We start from the raw sequence: 19,913 nt of genomic DNA, 5'->3' as shown, positions 1-19,913 counted from the left end.
CTGCTTCGAAATAACGTAATGTCTCTACACTGGCGCTCAAACCAAAAGGGGTAATGGATGATGATTCTCCACACCCAGGATTTGGCTATTGGGTTCCCTAAACTCTAGTCATCCTTTAAAAGGCTTTAAGGTATTTCTTCCGCCTTCTTAGCATGCCTTCGTAGTGTAGCTGTCAGCGAGCTCGCCGCGTATTCCAGAGGTCCGTGATTCCCGGCGAAGGCGTTGCTCATTTTTCATATCTCATGCTTCGAATGTCTCTACAAATTAAGGGGGGAATTTTACAAGACAAAAGTCTACAGCCTATAGTTCGAAGAACGAAAAAGGCGGTTTATGATTTATAACAAATATATAACAAATGTATAAAACTAACTAAATAAATATAAAACAAATGTATAAATATATAAATATGCATAAAACAAATATATAAAAATATACAACAAATGTATATAACCACTCCACACTGCGATAAATAATTAATTAGTTAACATAGTTACAATAATTAGTTAAAATTATTTCCTGCTTTTATGCAAAATTATCGATCATGAATATATGGATATAACCTGTTATTTTATGCCTATTGCTGATTAAAATTCAAGACTTTTAAAAGTAAACTCAGGGAGCGTTTACAAAAAAAAAGTTGCTCGTTTAGATTATTAAATACTGTCATTCGGTTAAACCAACTTCAAGATTTAGTTTTAAAGGGCTCATTTACTTTCAACAAATATGTTTATCTTTGATTTATTCCACAGCTAAAAAAAGAAACTTTTCTCTTATAACTAATTAATGCATTATGAATAATTTGCTAATTATAATTTTTAATCTAATTTGTTACTGAACCCTCTCTTACCGATAACATTTTTATAATTCTGTATTTCAATTTTTAATAAACTTTTTAATTAGAAATACATGTCTTGGATTAATGTTTAAGGAAACAAAGCACATAAGAACCTTTCCGAAGCAACTAATTATATATATTTAATTTTTATCATGTTTTCTCTTTATTTCTGAATTTCAAAGTTATGACACATCAATGATTATTTAGTGCGATTATTGTTTTGATAATACTTTTGATAATACTTTCATAACTGGTGTAGTTTTGGATTGCTTCCAAAAATTTATTTCCATTTTAGATCTGTTTCAAAAAGATCTAAAAATACTGCGTTTATAGTGATTTTTGAAGAATACTTAAAAAGAACGAAAGTTCTACAGGATTGAAAATATGAATATTTAATTAATCGATATACTTTCAGGTATCTTCTCATTTTCGTTACCTATTTCATTTAGCGAATTTTATTTACATTGTTCACCTATTCATAGTTTTATTTTCGTGGCAGCTATTATGTACACATTTCCAACGCATTTTTCTTTTACTAACTGCATTTCTTTTATTAATTACTATTTTATTCTTGTATAGATAGGCTTTTATTTTCGTAGAAGATACAGACATTTGTTATTCATGCATTTATTTATTTATTTATTTATTTATTTTTTTGCTGACAAATAGTTATGTATATTTCTTTTGCTTATCCTTTGTTAGTTTGTAGATTCAAATGCGGCAACGTTTCCATTCTTTTTACTGAAGGAAAATATCTGATGTGGACATCGCACGACTTTCTTGTGCGACCTGTTAAATTAGATACGTACTTTTTTGCCGCATTTAATTGAAACCTATTTTCTCAAATTTCATTAGAGATGTATTTCTCATTCAATTAATTAAATTTTCACTTCACTTTCATACAAACTCAAAACAACTTAATTAAAAATGTAAAATACAGAAAACCATAAAATATCAAATACAGTTGAAAAAAATTTTACAATTCAAATTACATGCTTTAAATATTTTTGCTGAAAGGGCGTTAGCCAAAAAAGCGGCCAAAAAGGCGGTAAACTGCTTTCGAAACGTGTATGTGTGTACAAATGAAAAAACGCGTAATATTTGGGCGTAATATAAAATCTGAAATCTTTTAATTTTTTAAGTCATTATCTTATTTTTTTATTATTGTTTTTGGTCGAAATTAAAACATGGAGATATACGGTAACTCAAATGCAGTTCAAATTTTAGCTCCTAGACATTCAGACACACTATTTTTCTCACCGCCAAGGTACACTCATACGCACACAAATAATAATAAAATTTCTGATAATAATAATAATAAACATACGTATATTAAAAATATTGTAACTAATTTAAAAACTGATGAATAAATTCAAAATTCCTGAAACCACGAATCTAGAAATCTTTTTATTAAATAAATATGTGAATGTTACTACTTAGAATAAAATTAACAGATAGATCAGGAAATTTCTTGCAAAAATATTGCACTTAATTGATAAATTATGATTTATGGAAAAACTCAGACGTGATTTATTTGCACCAATGAAAATAAATTGTTTGGTAAGAAGTACACATGACGCGGTAAACTAAGAAAATAAAAACTGTATACGCAACAGAGTATGGAGCTGGGGCTAATACTTAATGCTTTTCATTTTGAAAGAACTCCGAAGAAAGGAGATGCCTTATCCCTTCATAAATATGATGGATCGTTCTTACTCGCAATCAAATGATGGATCGATCATTTATTAATGCACTCGTGTTGATAAATGCGATCCGCAAATAGTAAATCTTTTCTTTCAAAACTAGAAACTGAAATAATAGAACTATAGCTTAGCATTTACGAAACCCTTAACAATTACTTAGTTTTAACATTTAAAACATTATTTATTTCCTTAAATTTTTACAGAAATTCATTCAAGGTATATCTGTTTAGATAGATAGATGCCTCCGTTGAAGACGTTTCCATCACTACAAATCTTGTAAACCACGAAAAGAATTCTCCAGCAAGCATTTCTTGTTTCTAGAATCAAAAGAAGAAATAAATAATTAAATCATGTAATATTCACCAAGAATGTAAGCTCAACTGCTGTAATAAGCTTCAGTTTCTTAACTTGAAAGAATATATATCTAAATTTTATACACAATAATTTCGGAACGAAATGTACATCCTCCACTTGAAGTGAATGCAAATCTTTATTCAAACCACAAGCATATTGTTCTTTATAATCAGTATTTTTTCCGTAGCAGCGACCACCCTATGACTTACGAAAACTAGATAAAGCAAAAGTGTTTACCATACATATATCATTCAACTGGAATATGATTTTGGACCCAGTAATGGCCGAATGATTATACCGCTAAATGCAGATAATTTGACATGGATTCAGATCCAGGCAAAAAGGGCCAATGCATGGTTGTTTTTTCTGGTTTTCAACTTCGGGAATACGAGCCAGTTTCCTTTACAATGTCGCTTATCAAAGCATCTCTTTATTTATGTAGAAAAAAGTATTTAAAAACAGCATATCTTTTAGAATATTCGATAGAGAGTCTTACGCGCTAAAGTTAAAAATGTTCTGTTTTTTCCTGTACAGTGTTGCCATTGCTCGCTTTGAAATCCTTCAGTTTTTAATCAAAAGTTCGTTAACGATTTACAAAATATGAAACAGATAATAAAAAAAAATCACATTCCACATTGCGGCATCCATGTGTTATTATTCGTAAGGAGGACTGCGTTATTCAAAATTTGTAGGCTCTAGCTACCGTTGGTTTTTCACAGTGCGCAACACATACATACATTAATGCAGATTCTCCATTATTTAATTTTTTTAAATATAATACAGGGCATAATTTTTGGTGACAATAATTTGAAAAGCGATATAACGCTTTTAGTGATTCAACGCAAAGTACCGTTTCGAGACTAATAGCCCTTCTGGGATAACGCAACTTTAAGCTAATAATTATTCAGAAAAGCTATTTTTAAAATCTATATTTAATGCAAATCAGATTTGAGACTATATTATTTTTAAAAATGAGCTATTATTTCTAAGAACAAAACTGAAAGAGTTTAATAAATAATTAAAATTCTAAAGGTTCGTTTTTTTTCAAGATAATTATTTGACAAAAAAGAAATGTTTTGTGTAGTTATTTTTTAAATAAAAAATCTGATGTGTACACCACATGACTTCCTTGTACGGAATATTAAATTATACGCATTTTTTCTTGCATTTCGTTTAAACTTATTGGATTTAATTAAATCTACTTCGCCGACAGCGCATAAACCACAATAGAATAAATGCGTTCTTTAAAATTCACTTTATTTGTTTACCATAGCGACACTCTGGCGCTAGATTCACTTAACAGTATTATATTTCGTTCATATTATAACTCAGAATGCACAAACGTTGTATCATTTAAAGAATTGTCTAATCGTTGCCACATATTCTATTCAAATATTATAATAAAGCTAGAATGATGTTGTAGGGTTTATATTTATTTTAACTAACATTTATTTTAAGTTTAAACTACCTTTCCTGTCAAGCCTTACTTTCCCCTGGAACTGCCAATGCCAGAGTATATAAATTTTAGTAGAGCGCGCAAGAATTCAAATTATCAGCGGAAGTATTCTGAGTTAAATAGAAAGGAAACGAGTTCAAGGTGTGCTGTTCTTACTTCACGGGCGCGGAGGTAGTTAGCCAGAAATTGAAGAACCCCGCGTTTCGGCCTATGTGCTTGCCTGGACGTATTGTTAATCGTTCAACGTGATCTTCAAGTTTGCTGAATTAGACGCGGTATTGCAAAACGCGGTGAGGTTAGTTACTTTTAGAGAGCCTCGTAGTTAGAGTCGTGTCTTTAGTTTCTTTTCAGGTTATTATTTTTATTTGACCGCCGAGTTGGCGCAGTTTGTGAGCGTCAAGAGCACGCACTTGTAATTTATTACGTTGAATAAAAAGGGACTTAAACCCTTCACTAGGCTCTATCTTTTATACAAGTTTCCACAGTCACCTCTTGGTTGCGTGCAAGTTGGAGGCGCGCAACGTTATATTGGCGCCCGAACACTTATCGAACTGAAATGGCCGAAAACTGGATGGAAGCCGCTGGACAACACCAAGAAATGACAACTCAGTTAGAAGGATTTGGATACCTGGTCCAGACTTTGAGAGCATCAATCAAGCCAAACGTCCATTTCGACGGAAAAAATTCGGTGGCGGTATTTCTAGAAGGTCTAGAAAACCACTTTCAGCTCTACCCTGTTCCTGAAAGACAAAAAGTTGCCATCGCCACATCCGCACTAAGAGGACAGGCCGCGCTATGGTGGAAAAATATAGGCAAATTTTTATTAGGGGAATTTGGAAGTCAGACATATACATTTGAAAATTTCAAAAAATCGTTAGTAAAGGCCTTCCCCATAGTGAAAGATCGAACAAGGCTGGAAGCCGAACTATATAGTTTCTATCAACGGGATATAGAAGAATTGACGGACTTTATTCTACGAAAAATTAAGCTGACGGATATGCTGTATGGGAAGAAACCCGATGCGGAGATTATTGAAATAATCTTACCAAGATTGTTACCCGCTGTTCAAGACTACTTCGAAATTAGAAACCCAAGCACATTGCAGGAGCTCTTCGAATTGGCGGTGAAGTTTCAAAATCGCAGAATAGCGGAAAAAGCTAGAGGGGCAACGTATTCTCAAAGTACCCGAAGGAAATCTTCAAATGAGGAAACCAGAAATGAAAATCGCTCTTATGGGGGAAAGAGCTATCAAGCTAACTCATTGAAACTCGAAGGTCAAGGCCCAAAAAGAAAATTCGAAGATAAACATCTGCGTACCCAGAAGGCACAACTTAAAAGGAAAGCCTTAAACGAGTAGAGGGGCCTGTGAAAGGGAGGGCCCAGACCCCGGAAGTTTAAAAAAAAACCCTCAAAAAGACATGTAAATACGGTCATCGTAAAAAACTCACATCTACCAATTATTCAAGTCCTGGTTGGCGATGTACCAGTAGAAGCCCTCATCGATACAGGAGCAGAAGGGAATTTTATGAGCGAAAATTTCTTCAAAAAGAATTTTTATAAGGTATGATTATTTAAAACCAAAAATACGGAAATTATAGCGGCGCAAGGAAAAACATGTCACAGCATCGGGAAATTATCATTAAACATACAGGTAAAAGAGGAAAGCCTCAAAGTATTAATTTTTGTAGTGAAAAATCTGCAAAATTCTCTTATTTTAGGTATGGAGTTTTTAAGGGCCGCGAGGGACAAATTGAATTTTCAAGACAGTTCCGTGGTACTGGAGATGGACCAGAGGGTGGTGGAACCTGTGGAGAAACCACAAGTGGACCTTAGCCATCTGAATGACCATGAAAGGCAAGCCATCCAGCAAGTGGTGAGTAATTTTGCTAACTTGTTTTCAGAAAAACCGGGAAATTGTCAGATAGTTACGCATAAGATACAAGTAACTGCCGAAAAACCTTGTAGGACTAAACCTTATCGGTACGACAAACAAAAAGACGTAATCATCGAAGAACATATTCAGGAGATGTTAAAGAATAAAATAATAACGCCCATAAATAGTGAGTACGCGAGTCCAGTCGTACTATGTAGGAAAAAGAACGAGTTTCCTCCTTCGGATAAAAGGGCTTGGAGGTTTGCTATCGATTACAGAAAACTAAATAGTATTACTAAATTTCCAGTTTACCCTTTGCCGGTTATAGAGGAAATAATTAGACAGATCAAATCGACAAGATACATGTCTACTTTGGACTTAACGTCTGGCTACTATCAAATAGCTATGAGACCCGAAGACGTACATAAAACCGCGTTTATAACAAAATCGGGCACTTATGCATTTTTACGCATGCCCTTTGGGTTGTGTGGGGCCCCATCAACATTCCCGAGAGCTATGGACATTGTTCTAAAGCCTGTCCTTGGAAAATAACTTTAATTTATCTACATGATATAATTATAACGAGTAGTACGTTGGAACAACACATTAATGATCTAGAACAAGTTTTTAAATTATTAAAAGAGGCCGGTCTTACAATTAACGCCTCAAAATGCAAGTTCGCAACTAAAGAACTTAAATATCTCGGTTATAAAATTTCGCAAAAGGGTATAGAAACGCAAGATTCAAAAATAAAAGCCATCAAGAATTTCCCACCGCCCAACACCGCCAAGAAACTATCTTCTTTCCTTGGGTTATGTTCTTACTATCGGTCTTTCATAAAAGATTTCGCTAATATTGTTGAACCACTCTTAGTAATCAAAAGAAAGAAAGGTAAATTTACGTGGACAGCGGAAGCAAACACAGCTTTTGAAAGATTAAAAGAAGCGCTCATCAATGCCCCTGTTTTAAAATTCCCGGAGGGGGACGAAAACCTGGAAATTGCAGCAGATGCGTCAGACTATGCGGTGGGTGTGGTTCTTATGCAAAATAGCCATCCTCTGGCATTTTTTAGTAAAACATTGAATCAGACACAAAGGAATTATACAGCTACAGAAAGAGAAACATTAGCCGTATTAATGGCTGTACACAAATTTCGAGTTTATTTCGGCAAAGCGACAGTAACAGTCTTTTCGGATTATGCGGCTGTTGGTAGACTTTACTCGGGGAAAAACCTAACGCCCAGGTTAATAAGATGGGCTTTAAAACTCCAAGAATATAATATCAGAATAAAATATAAACCGGGTAAGGAAAACAATGTAGCTGACGCACTTTCTCGTATAAAACTGGACGATGAAGGAAATGAACTTAAATGCGCTATGTTGACTTCAAAAATTTTAGATTCTAGAGATACGATTATCACTGAACTGAAAGCTGATCCTGAATTTCGAAATATCTATGCATATTTGAAAGACCCCGAAAGCTTTGAGCACACAGATATCGATGCGATAAGAAATAGAGCAGAAAACTATGAAATAATAGATAATTTATTATTTTATACGAAAACAACAAACGAAAATCTTGAGTACAAACCAGTCATCCCAGCCTCGCTTCGATTAAGCATTTTGAAGGAATTACACGACGCGAAAACAGCGGGTCATTTAGGGGTCAGAAAGACTTTAAAAAGGGTACGCGAGGCGGTATATTTCCCGCAATTATACAAAATAGTAACGGCGTATGTCAGGTCCTGCAATCAATGTCAGTTAATAAATGATATTAATTACAGCCCGGCCGGGTACTTAAATAGCATTCGCGCTACATTTCCGAATGAAATTTTAGGCATAGATCTTCTTGGTCCCTTCCCCCAGAGCGAGTTAAATAAAAATCTTTTTCTTTTAGTAATAGTAGATCATTTTTCAAAATGGACAGAAATTGTTCCGCTTAAACGCGCGTCAGCCAAAACAGTCGCAGATGCATTCTTACACAGATACATTTTAAAATACGGTGCACCGATAAAAGTCATTAGCGATAACGGAAAACAATTCATTAATCAAATATTTGAAAACATATGCAGTGGACTTGGCATACGCCATATGAAAATGGTTCCGTATAGACCACAGGCAAACATAGCAGAAAGAGTGAATAAAAACATAGTAAAAATAATTCGCAGTTACGTGAGCACACATCACAAGCGCTGGGATGGCTACATAAATGAATTAGCTTATGCTTTAAGAACGGCAAATCACGATACTACGGCGAAAACCCCAGCAGAATTATTTTTAGGCAGAAAGTTAATTACGCCTTTAGATAAATTATTCTTTGTGCAACAAAGAGAGCAAGAGTTTAAACAGAAAGTTTTGTGCAAAAACTGATTGATCAGGCGCTTAGCTCGGATACGGCAAGAAATAAGCAAAAAACATATTATGATAGAAAACGCCGTGAAGCAGATTTTAAAGTTGGGGATAAAGTATTGAAGCGGAAATTTTCTTTATTAAGTGCCCCAGACAATTTTACGGCAAAGCTAGCTCCAAAATTTGAAGGCCCATATGTAATTCAGGAAATCAAAGGTGTCGTATTATATCTTAAGAACGAGAGAGGGGAGGTCTGTAAAGCAATTCCCGACCAGGTGAAAAAATACTATAATCCAAATGATTTTGAAATCCTTAAAAGTTTCTTGCAGGATTCAAGTCTAAACGAAGTAGAAGGTCCAGAGATAACAACTGTTCCACCACCCAAGAAGCAGAGAACTGAAGAGAGACCTAGCCATTCTACAACCCGGACGACGGTACCAAAAAGAAAAAAGAAAAACTTTCAAACTCCAGCATTTAAGAAAAACAAGAATACAGATGCACCGCGTAAAGAAACCGTGGTAAAGAGCAAAACACCACCTACAACGGATCGCAGGCGAAATTATACATCAAGGAGAACGCGCCCAGGGCCAGAGAGTCAGGTGCCAGTAAGGCCGCCGTTCCGGAAACTGAAACGCCAACAGGAGGAACAAAAATACCAGGAACAGAAGAAATTCAAGAAGGACTCCAGACCGGAGGACGTCAAGACCAGCCGTCCCATGGAAAAACGGAAACCACAACAGCCCGACGATTACTCCGCCAAGAGGCCAGCATGCATAGGACGCAAAAGAAAAATTAATGTGGACGACACTCGGAGGTCAGTAAGGAGAAGATTGACGTCCATGAAACCTATAACTTGGGAACAATATTGCCACAAAAGAATGACGGAGTTTCAAGCATCGAAAACTCAAAGATAAGTTAAAATCTTCTATAAATTTTTTCTCTTTTGTTCCGAAATGTTATGCATAAGTACGAAGTTCTATGTTTTGACGAAAGTCAATATGTCTCGGTTGAGACTTAGTTTTGTTTTACTTTATTTAGCTAAGGCGAAAGTATTATTTTCTTTAAGTATAAAAGCTAAGAACAAGCATTTTCTGTTGGTCGAAAGACTAATTCTGTTATGTTAAAGCCAAAATTTGGCCGAAGATAAAAATAACTTCGTATTCTTGTATCAATAAGAATTTTAGTTTCAGTGCCGCCAGCTTGGCGAAGAATGAGTAAAGTAAAAATTTATTTCCCTTATTTATTTTATGGTAAATTGTAAAAATCATATGTATTAAAATTTTGTAAATGTACGTAAATACTTGAATGTTATGTAAAAGTAGGATTTATTCTAGAAGCATAAAATTTTAGATGCTAAAAGTAAAATGCTCAAAAGGAATGAATTCAAAATTTAAGTATTAAACTGTAGATAAAGTCATGCTTTAGAGCGAAAGCCTGCATGTTTAAAGATGAATGAGGGGGAAGTTAGAATGAATGTGTTTTGTAGGGTTCTCCACCTACACTTGAATTTTTAAGAATGTTAAAGTAGCTCATCGAGTTGTAGAATGTCGAGTAAGGTGTGTCTATTTGGTCGTTGAATTTTAACAAATCATGGCAGTTAACTATAGCTTTTCGGCTGCCCTGCTCCGAGTAACTTAATCTCACTACAGGTCGACTCTGCCTTTGGGCACGTCGTGGAGGTTCAACCTCCACTATTACCCTCCAGCAGAGCCGCGCACCACCTGGATACGTCACCAGGCAGCACCGGTCGTCTAATGCTCCTGCCAGTTGCTCGGGCGAGCCCGTCGCAGCGGGACATTACCCAGCGACCCCGGGGGAAACCCCCGGGTTACTAACACCATGCCGCGCTAAGACGTGCCAGACTCCGAGGCCGGCCAATAAGTTACCTTTCCCGGAGCCTTCAGAACCACCAAGTTCATAAATTTTATACCCCCGTGGCCGAGACTGCCTAGGTACAGATCCTAGCCAGTAGCTTCGCAGAATTCTCTACGTCGACCCCCGGGGGGGGGATCATGGTGGTTAGGGGAAGTGTTGTAAGACTAAAACACGAATATTCCCGTATGACACCACACATGGTGGAGAGCCAGGGTAAAGTTAAATTAATGCTTGAAAAATTGAATGAATGTGAATTAAGCAATAACTAAGGAATACGAATCATTTAAAAACAACAATTTATTGTGTCAAGAAAGTGTAAATTATAATGTATTTAGAAAGATACTGATATTTATTCCTTCCAGATGTTGGAAGGAAAAGACCAAGATTGATTGATGAAGTCCAGGAAAAGTTGCTGTAAGAAGAGAGAGTTATAAGTATACACAGAATTTTCGTATACAATTTGTTACATAAGATTTTTTTGTGTAAACGAGGTTCTCGAGAGTTAGTTCAGAATTATAGAAACTTACAACAGGTCGTTTGTAGTTTGTAGTATGCTTTCAAGTTTTCCAAATTCTGGCAGCGGCAAATGTAGGGTTTATATTTATTTTAACTAACATTTATTTTAGGTTTAAACTACCTTTCCTGTCAAGCCTTACTTTTCCCTGGAACTGCCAATGCCAGAGTATGTAAATTTTAGTAGAGCGCGCAAGGATTCAAATTATCAGCGGAAGTATTCTGAGTTAAATAGAAAGGAAACGAGTTCAAGGTGTGCTGTTCTTACTTCACGGGCGCGGAGGTAGTTAGCCAGAAATTGAAGAACCCCGCGTTTCGGCCTGTGTGCTTGCCGGGACTTACAACTTACAACAGTTAATCGTTCAACTTACAACAGTTAATCGTTCAATTGTTAATCGTTCAACGTGATCTTCAAGTTTGCTGAATTAGCAGCAGTATTGTAAAACGCGGTGAGGTTAGTTACTTTTAGAGAGCCTCGTAGTTAGAGTCGTGTCTTTAGTTTCTTTTCAGGTTATTATTTTTATTTGACAGCCGAGTTGGCGCAGTTTGTGAGTGTCAAGAGCACGCACTTGTAATTTATTACGTTGAATAAAAAGGGACTTAAACCCTTAACAAGACTCTGTCTTTTATCCAGTTTTCACAGTCACCTCTTGGTTGCGTGCAAGTTGGAGGCGCGCAACGCTACAATGTATAAAAGAAATTAAGCAAACAAAACAAAAAAGAAATAGTTTTTCACAGACGATTGAGTATTTCTGATTCAATTAATTCCGTTCTCACTTCGCGACAAGGCAAAATTACATAAAAACTCAAAATATCTGTATTAAAAATTACGAAGTAAATCTTAAACACTTATTTCCTCGAAAAAATTCCAGAAAGGATTAAGCATGATTTAATTAGCAATAATAAATGAAGGCGTTTATCTTTGTTGTTGCGAAACTACGTTTCTATAGATTGGCAACAAAAATCACTACTCTGCTGTTTCAAATGTAAACAAGCAATGGCCGCAGTCAAAAAAATTAGTAGGCTTAGCGGCACTTAAACAAATTTTAAACTGTTGATAATTCTAAAACTATTGCATACAGATTTACTAAAGGCATAAAAACCTTAACCGGAAGATACGAACAACATAATTCAATCATTTTTAAAGCAAAAAAATATACAATTTACAAACATGTAAGAGTAAAGAAACTGGGATTACTGAGCCGGGTAACAGAGTGGATATATTTATAGATATATTTATATACGTTTGGCGCGGCCGATTGAAACCAAAATACGAGGTGCACTTCTACATGTTATAGTCCTATATACAAAATTTTAACGTTCTGAGGCTACTCGTTTTTGAGTTATGCGAGATACGTTCGTACGTACATACATTCGTACAGACGCCACGAAATATTCTCTTCAGAATTAATTTTAAAGCAGTTTTATAATTTTTTTGGAGGAAACGAGTCTTTTATTCTGTCCTTACGTACAAAAACATCGTTAAATTGCGTTCGAAAGTGGTCAAAATGGATATTTTCGTTTAAATATGCTGCCTGAAACTTTTCGCGATTACAATACTTCCTTTTTATTTCGTACAAGGAAGTAAAAAACTGCACTGCTTTATGTGAACTTTCTTTCTTTCTTTCTTTCCACCGACAGAGAGGCAGCCGGTCCACTGGGTAGTTAGCATATCGGCCAGGTAGTCCCGCTGACGGAAATAACTTGAACAAAAGACACACTTATAAATGCATATTGTGCTCAAGACGACTGCTGGGGGCAGTGCAAACAAATGCTGGACGAAGACGATAGTGCATGATGGAAGAAGGGTGCATTGCGGGCGTGCACCCTTCTTCCATCATGAACAATTCCAGTTACATATTTACAGAGTAATGAATAGGTGGTTACAAATACTAAAAGTAATAAGAAGTAAAATACTAGAAAGTAAAACAATCATAAAATAAAAAAAGGCAAAACAGTGGAAACAATACATAAAATAAGGAAAAATACATAGTTCAAAGTTCATAATTCAAGGTTTACAGTTCAAGGAGATAAATATATACAGGGAATAAGAAAAGCCGAATAAGCTAACTTGAGATAAAATTAGTTCACTACAGGTACAGAGCATACAGGGGCTGTGCTGGTGACGAGGATGGTGGCTGAGAATTACTCCAGCCTGTCTGAGATTTTGCGTGCAATGTTTATGTAATCGCATATGCGTTTCAATGCATTGCGATTTTTTGAAGTAGCTTCGGCCCATGCATGGATGTGGTTTGCTACTGGTTGCCTAAGATGATATTTAGCGGTCTCTCTGCAAGCGAACAGATAGTGGTCCGGATCTCCTACCATCCCGCATGAGCAATGCTCGTTTTCGCGTCGTCTGAAGCGATGCAGGTAAGTCATGAAGGGACCATGTCCTGTTAGATACTGAGTGAAGTGAGACGAGCCAGATTTTAGAAGCCGGCAGACTTTTGGAAAAAATCTGTAAACTCTTCTGCCGGTGGTTTCTGTCTCCCACAGATGTTGCCAACGTATGAGTAATTCTCTCTCGAGCTCAGCTTTTAAGAACGAACCCGGGAGAGGCACGTGAAGTGTGCGAACGTGGGGGTCAGTTGCTGCTCTTTTGGCTATTGCATCTGCAATTTCATTACCCAGTATTCCAGTGTGGGCAGATACCCACTGGACTTCAGGCCTATAGTATTTAGGTGTTCTTAGTAAGAGTTTTTGTATGGCCCTGACGAGTGGATTTTTACTACATGTGCCTTGGATTGCCTGGAGGCTAGAGGCTGAGTCTGAATATATACTGGAATAGTTATTTTCCAGTGCGTAGACAAGTGCAGCTTTTAATGCAATCAGTTCAGCCTGAAAAACTGAGTTGTGGTGCTTAAGCTTTCTTTCCCAGGTCTTTAAGATCTGGTTCCCAAGTAGAACACAGTATCCGCTATTGGTGCCACATTCTCCTTTGGAACTATCGGTGTAGACTGCAGTGGCGTTGAACCACGTTGGTGACCTGCAGTTAATCGAGATATTGAATTCGGCCGGGTGGCAAGGTGGCTCGGGAATGCTTTGCTCATAGTCAGTATAAACATAAGTCCTATCCCATAAACTTATTGTCTCTTTGAGTCGGAGCACTCGCACTATTACACTCTCGCGCTGAGCTAAGAGATGCAGAGGTGGTAGTCCTGAAATCACGTTTAGAGCATTAGTGGATGAGGTTTTATATCCTCGGGTAATGCTCAGGAGAAATGGTCTTTGTGCTGAGCGTAGCAGATTCTCCATTTTAGTAGTGATCGTTATGCCCCACACGGAGGCCCCATATAGTGCAATACGTTCAGCAACTACAGAGTACCACGTCTTAAGCATCCTCGAAGAAACTCCCCATTTTGGTGCTGCTGTTCTGAGCATGGAATGAAATATCCTTTTGTTTTTTTACAAGAGACACATTAAATTGCACTATGTTCCCAATTTCATTCCAATATTTCGATTATAAGTAAATGATATAACAGCAATCAAAGTAATCTAATGCTATTTAATGTAGAAAGGGTATCCAAATATTGCACCGCTGCAACCACAGCGATTGGAGACAGACACTATTTCCACAGAGATACTATTTCACGAACACTATATTCCACAGACCACTATAGACCACAGAGATACTGTTTCACGAACACTAGATTCACGATTATCAGTGTAGCATTTCTTGTAGAGGAGATACTAACAAACAAAATAAGTAAAAATTCAGCATTCTCAAGATGCACGAAAAATTCTCTTCAGAATTCATTTTAAAGCAGTTTTTTAATTTTTTTGTAGGAAAAGAGTCTTTTATTCTGTCCTTACTTACAGATATCACGCAAAAATATCCTTCAATTGCATTCGAAAGGCGGTCAAAATGGATATATTCGTTGAAATATGCTGCCTGAAGCTTTTCGCGATTACAATACTTCCTTTTTACTTCGTACAAGGAAGTAAAAAGTGTAAAGGCACGAAATTTATTTCAACATTTTAAAGTTGAGAAATATTGCATATAAAACGCTGAATTCTGTCCAAACATTAAGACTGTGGAACTCAAAGCTACGAAGAGAGGATATTAGTTATTTAAATTTGCTGGAATAGCTACAATATCAATCAGTTTTAAGGAACGTGACGTATTGAACATGAATTCGTTTTGAATGAAACTTTCCAAAGTTTTGAGTTTAATGGTTTTTTAAAAACGAAATGAAGTTATGAAACAGGAGCAGAGAATTTGAGTTTCCGAATTTAGAATCAAATTAAATTGTTTTCAAAATTGAAGGCATTCGAGGATTTAAATGTTCTATCCCTAAGTTTAAGCATACAATGAGTATTTTATTTTCTATAATATGGGAATTTTCCCGCAGTTTTAGCCAGAATTACGTTTTTCTTCCCACCGGAAAACATTCTACACATGTATTCATTATAGCCTTATATATGAATTTTGGAAGAGGTCTACCTAGGCGAGATAGAGACCACATTAATTCAAGAAGTTTTCAAATTTAATTGGCTTCTTTGCTTTAATTTAATCAACCTAGAATACATATTATTTGTGTGAAATTTGTCTGTTTCTTTGGCCCTATACATATAGTAGAAAAATATATATGCATTTATTTATTTAAATGTATGTATGTAGATTAGATGTACTTATCCATCGTACTTAGTACAAATACTCTTCGCAAGCAACTACGTCATTCCTTCGCCTAGCTTCTGCTCTGCCAACAACTCAGCTCCGCTTTGCTTCCCTGTCTAAGATGTCTACGTCATACCTTTAAAAATCAGTGTACATAAAAATTATTGCATTTAAATATGATTGGATAAATTCCTTGTCTATCAAAAGTGAGCAGACGCGAATTATCATGGAATAAAGGTGTGTTTAGAAAAGGCCACGTCTGAAAGTTTTGGTTTTTGCATTCATCTCTCTAACTGCGCACCTGAAATATCACATATATATGTCGTACAAAAAATTGCTTTTTCCATTCTTCTTCCTTCAATGTTCATCTGACTCCTCTATTTCAGCTGTTTCATTGTATTCAAAATTCATGATGTTTTACCTCGAATATTTTCCTGTTTTTCATCCTCTTGTTTATTATTCGCCATCTATGGGGATTAACCCTTTTAACTTGATTCGAAGTTATTTATTCCTGGGCTTTTCCTATTCCATTACTATTACTTTCATGAAATTTTATTTTTCTCCGTTTCATATTCATCGAAATTGTGCACTTTTTTGTCTTAATTTTCTTTGTTTAGGATATATGAGAAATGATGCAATATGAAAAATTTCCCATTAAAGTTTCGATACAAAAATTATTTCAGAATTAAATTTAGAATATGAGAACGAAATACATTTTGCAATTATTTTTAGTTATAAGGTATTTCTCCCGCCTTCCTAGAGTGCCTTCGTAGTGTAGTGGTTCTGCACGCTGGGACGGTATTCCAGAGGTCCGTTGTTCGATTCCCGGCCGAAGGCATTGCTAACTTTTTCATCTTGCCTACTTCGAAAAAATACCTAATGGCTCTGCAGAGTAATGTTGTTTAAGACTATATGTTCACAAGTACAGCATGTTAGCATTAATAATATATACAGATATTTGCACATAAAAATTAATGTTTTCTCATTTGTTTTATAATTTTCCTGGTTTAGCCAGAAGCGATCAATTAAAGCTTAGAAGTAAAAAAAGAAGTAAAAAACTAAAAGCTCGATACATTAAAATGTAAAAGAAAAGAAACCAGAAGCAAGAAAGATATATCACATATCTTGTATCATATCTTTAGGTGGCACACTATAATAAATGTAACAGGATAGCCATCCTCCCGAATGAACAACGTACTAAAGCTATATTACTAAGCTAAAGCTATATTACTAACGTACTAAAGCAAAATTATAAAGTTCTATAATTTTGCTTATAAATAAACCCTACATGGCTAAAAGCAAGAACTGGTTCAGAGCTGATCAAAAATTGTTTAATAAATAAATTAAAAAAATAAATCCTGAGAAACAATAAATTAAGAATAAAATGCAATTTAGTAAATTGATTAAAAACTTGTGTATAATAATCAAATCCAAACGACAAAATAGACACCTATTCCATCTCAAAATTTTGAAAAATTTGCTAATCTCGGCTTCATATTTGACACATCATATCTGAGCGCCATGAACTGCCTGAGTCTGTGCGAAGTCAAATATCCATTCCTACCTGCTTTCGCTTTCTAGTATTTATCCAAATATATGGTTTCTCTGATTTCTTTCCTTATTTGTGCAAAGTTTAGATACAATTTACATCATTGCATAAGCAATATCTTTCCAATGTATATTTTTTAACTCGTTTTTTTTATTCACTTTGTTTTGTAAGAGGTAATAATAATAATAGCATTAGAGAAAATAAGATAAAAAAGAACCAAATCAATAATTTGTTGTTTCAAATATTAATATAAGTTTAGAAATATTATAAATTATAAATCAGGAATGATTTATAATTTGTAATGGATTGATGCAAATTTACTTGAGTGATTTTATACAGCATACACTGTAAGATGAATGACAGCATACATTGTAGTGAACCGAGTTAAAGATTAAAAATATAATGGCATTTAATTTATTAAGATTATGTAGCAGCAAGTCTGCAATAGATTTTTTTTTTTTTCTTTTTCTTTTTACTTCCTTGTACGAAGTAAAGAAAGTATTGTAAATCGCGGAAAATTCCGGGTGCCATATTTCAACGAAAATATCCATTTTTACCGCTATCATATGCAATTTAAGGATGTTTTTGTGTGACATCTGTAAGCAAGAACACAATAAAGGACTCTTTTGCCAGAAACAAATTATAAAACTAATTTAAGACGGATTCAGAAGAGATTTTGTTTGTGGCGTATGTATGTACGTACGTAGGTGTCTCGCATAACTGAAAAACTACTAGACACAGAACGTTGAAATTGTGCATATAGGACTCCTATAGCATATAGTTGTACACGACAATCGGCCGCATCAAAAGTATATATATATATATATATGTAAAATATAAAATCTAGCTTTCAAATCAAAAATTAATAGTCTTTTAATTTCCGTTTCATTATAAAAATAACAGCAATAAATTTTCTCCCTGCAGTTCCGATGCGCACTTACCGATAAAATCTGAACCCCAAATCCTGTAATTAAACTTTCATGGGATCTGAAATGGAATTTAGTATGAAAAGAACTATTACGTCACAACTTGCTCTTCTTGTCTTCGTTCATCTCTTCTGCTGTCTTCCGCTGTGTCGCTGACTACGGAAAGTTAACTTTTCTAAATTCGTCCATTGTTTAAAATGTGAGCTGTACAAAATTGGGAGGTGCATAGCGCATCCATATTGATAATGCTCATTATCTAAAAATAAAATTATTTGTGGAATTTACCGTTATGTGTGTTTTTCGAGTGTCATCTTGCTAACTACAGAGCAAAGTCTTCAAGTTATGTTGCAATCCTCTTCAACGCCAATCCACTGCAACTTTCACCAAGTCATCTTATTTCAATAATACCGCAGTTTTTTTACATCTAATGGAACAGTTTTATTATATATATATATATACACATATACAACCACTTTGCTACTCGGCTTGGTGAGCTCAGTTTTTTATTCTTATTATGTTGGTAAATTGTGCATTTTCGGCTTTGCAAATGATTAAATTATGTTGTTCTTATCTTCCAGTTCAGGTTTTTATACCTTTAGTTAACCTGCATGTTAAAGTTGTAGAATTATCAACAATTTGAAAGTTGTTTAAGTGTGGGTAAGCCTAATTTGTTTACCATAGCAGCCATATTTGTTTACATTTGAAACTTAGAAGTAGATTTGTTGCCAATCTAGAGAAACTAAGCTTGGCAACAACAAAGTTACGTCTTCTTTTATTATTGCGAATTAAATCATACTTAATCCATTCTGGAATTATCATTTAAGTTATTAAATTATCTCATATATTGACTCAGCGTCCGCAACAAATTCAGTTCCTACGCCTTCAGCGTCCTTTTGCCCAGTGAGACCAAAAGCAAACTTTCAGTTTTGTGCACCGAAAAAATCTCCCTTCTTGGACGCTGGTCGAATTGCTTGTTTTTGCGTAGAAACTGTAATTTTTATTGTAAAAAAATTGTTCTTTAAAGTTTTTATATTTTTAAACATTTTTCAGTTTTTAATAAAGGTATTTTGAGGTTTTATGTACTTGTACCATGTCGCGAAGTGAGAACTGAATTAATTGCAAGAGAAATATATCTCTAATGAAATTCGAGGGTATAAGTTTAAATGAAATGCAGGAAAAAATGCGTACAATTTAATATTCCGTACAAGGAAGTCTTGTGGTGTATACATCAGATTTTTTTAACTTCATTAACCCTTCGTAATGGTCCCTTGAGTGGTATTAAAAACTGGCGAACTCGGTGTATATGCCCAGTTAATAAAATCCGAACGTATACATATTCAAGAATGGCACTAAATTCCCATTCACAAGTTTACGACACTATGATTCTTTTAAAATATTATATAAATTCACCAGTATAATAATACTATTGACTTAAAACAATTTTCTAGCTACCCCTGCCGCAAACATGGACACTCCTTCGAAAACATTAAACTATTTTTAAAGGAAAGAAGGAGAAAAAGACTATGTTTCTTCCTCCTACATTCTTAAAGTAATTTGTATCAATAAAACGAACTGTATAAAGAGTAAAAGAAGGCTTAGATGAAACAAAAGACAAGAGTTTCATTTTCAAGCGACGATTAGAACTAGTCTTAATATTAAAGCGAAAGCCCAGACTATCACGATTTCTTTATAATCACAAATAGTATGTTTTTATTTTATCATAATTTATATCTTATTTTAATTCTTTAGAGATCCATTCATAAGGGAATTTTTCAGATATTTTATTCAAAATTATAGTATTTTGCTTATTAAAAAGTTGATTTTATTACGTTCAAACGAAATCTACGGTAATGTATATTT

Source organism: Stegodyphus dumicola, chromosome 6 (assembly GCF_044657685.1).
Source record: "Stegodyphus dumicola isolate Sdum_Otavi_A_Nest chromosome 6, ASM4465768v1".
Taxonomy (NCBI): Eukaryota; Metazoa; Arthropoda; class Arachnida; order Araneae; family Eresidae; genus Stegodyphus; species Stegodyphus dumicola.
This window is presented reverse-complemented; position numbering follows the sequence as displayed.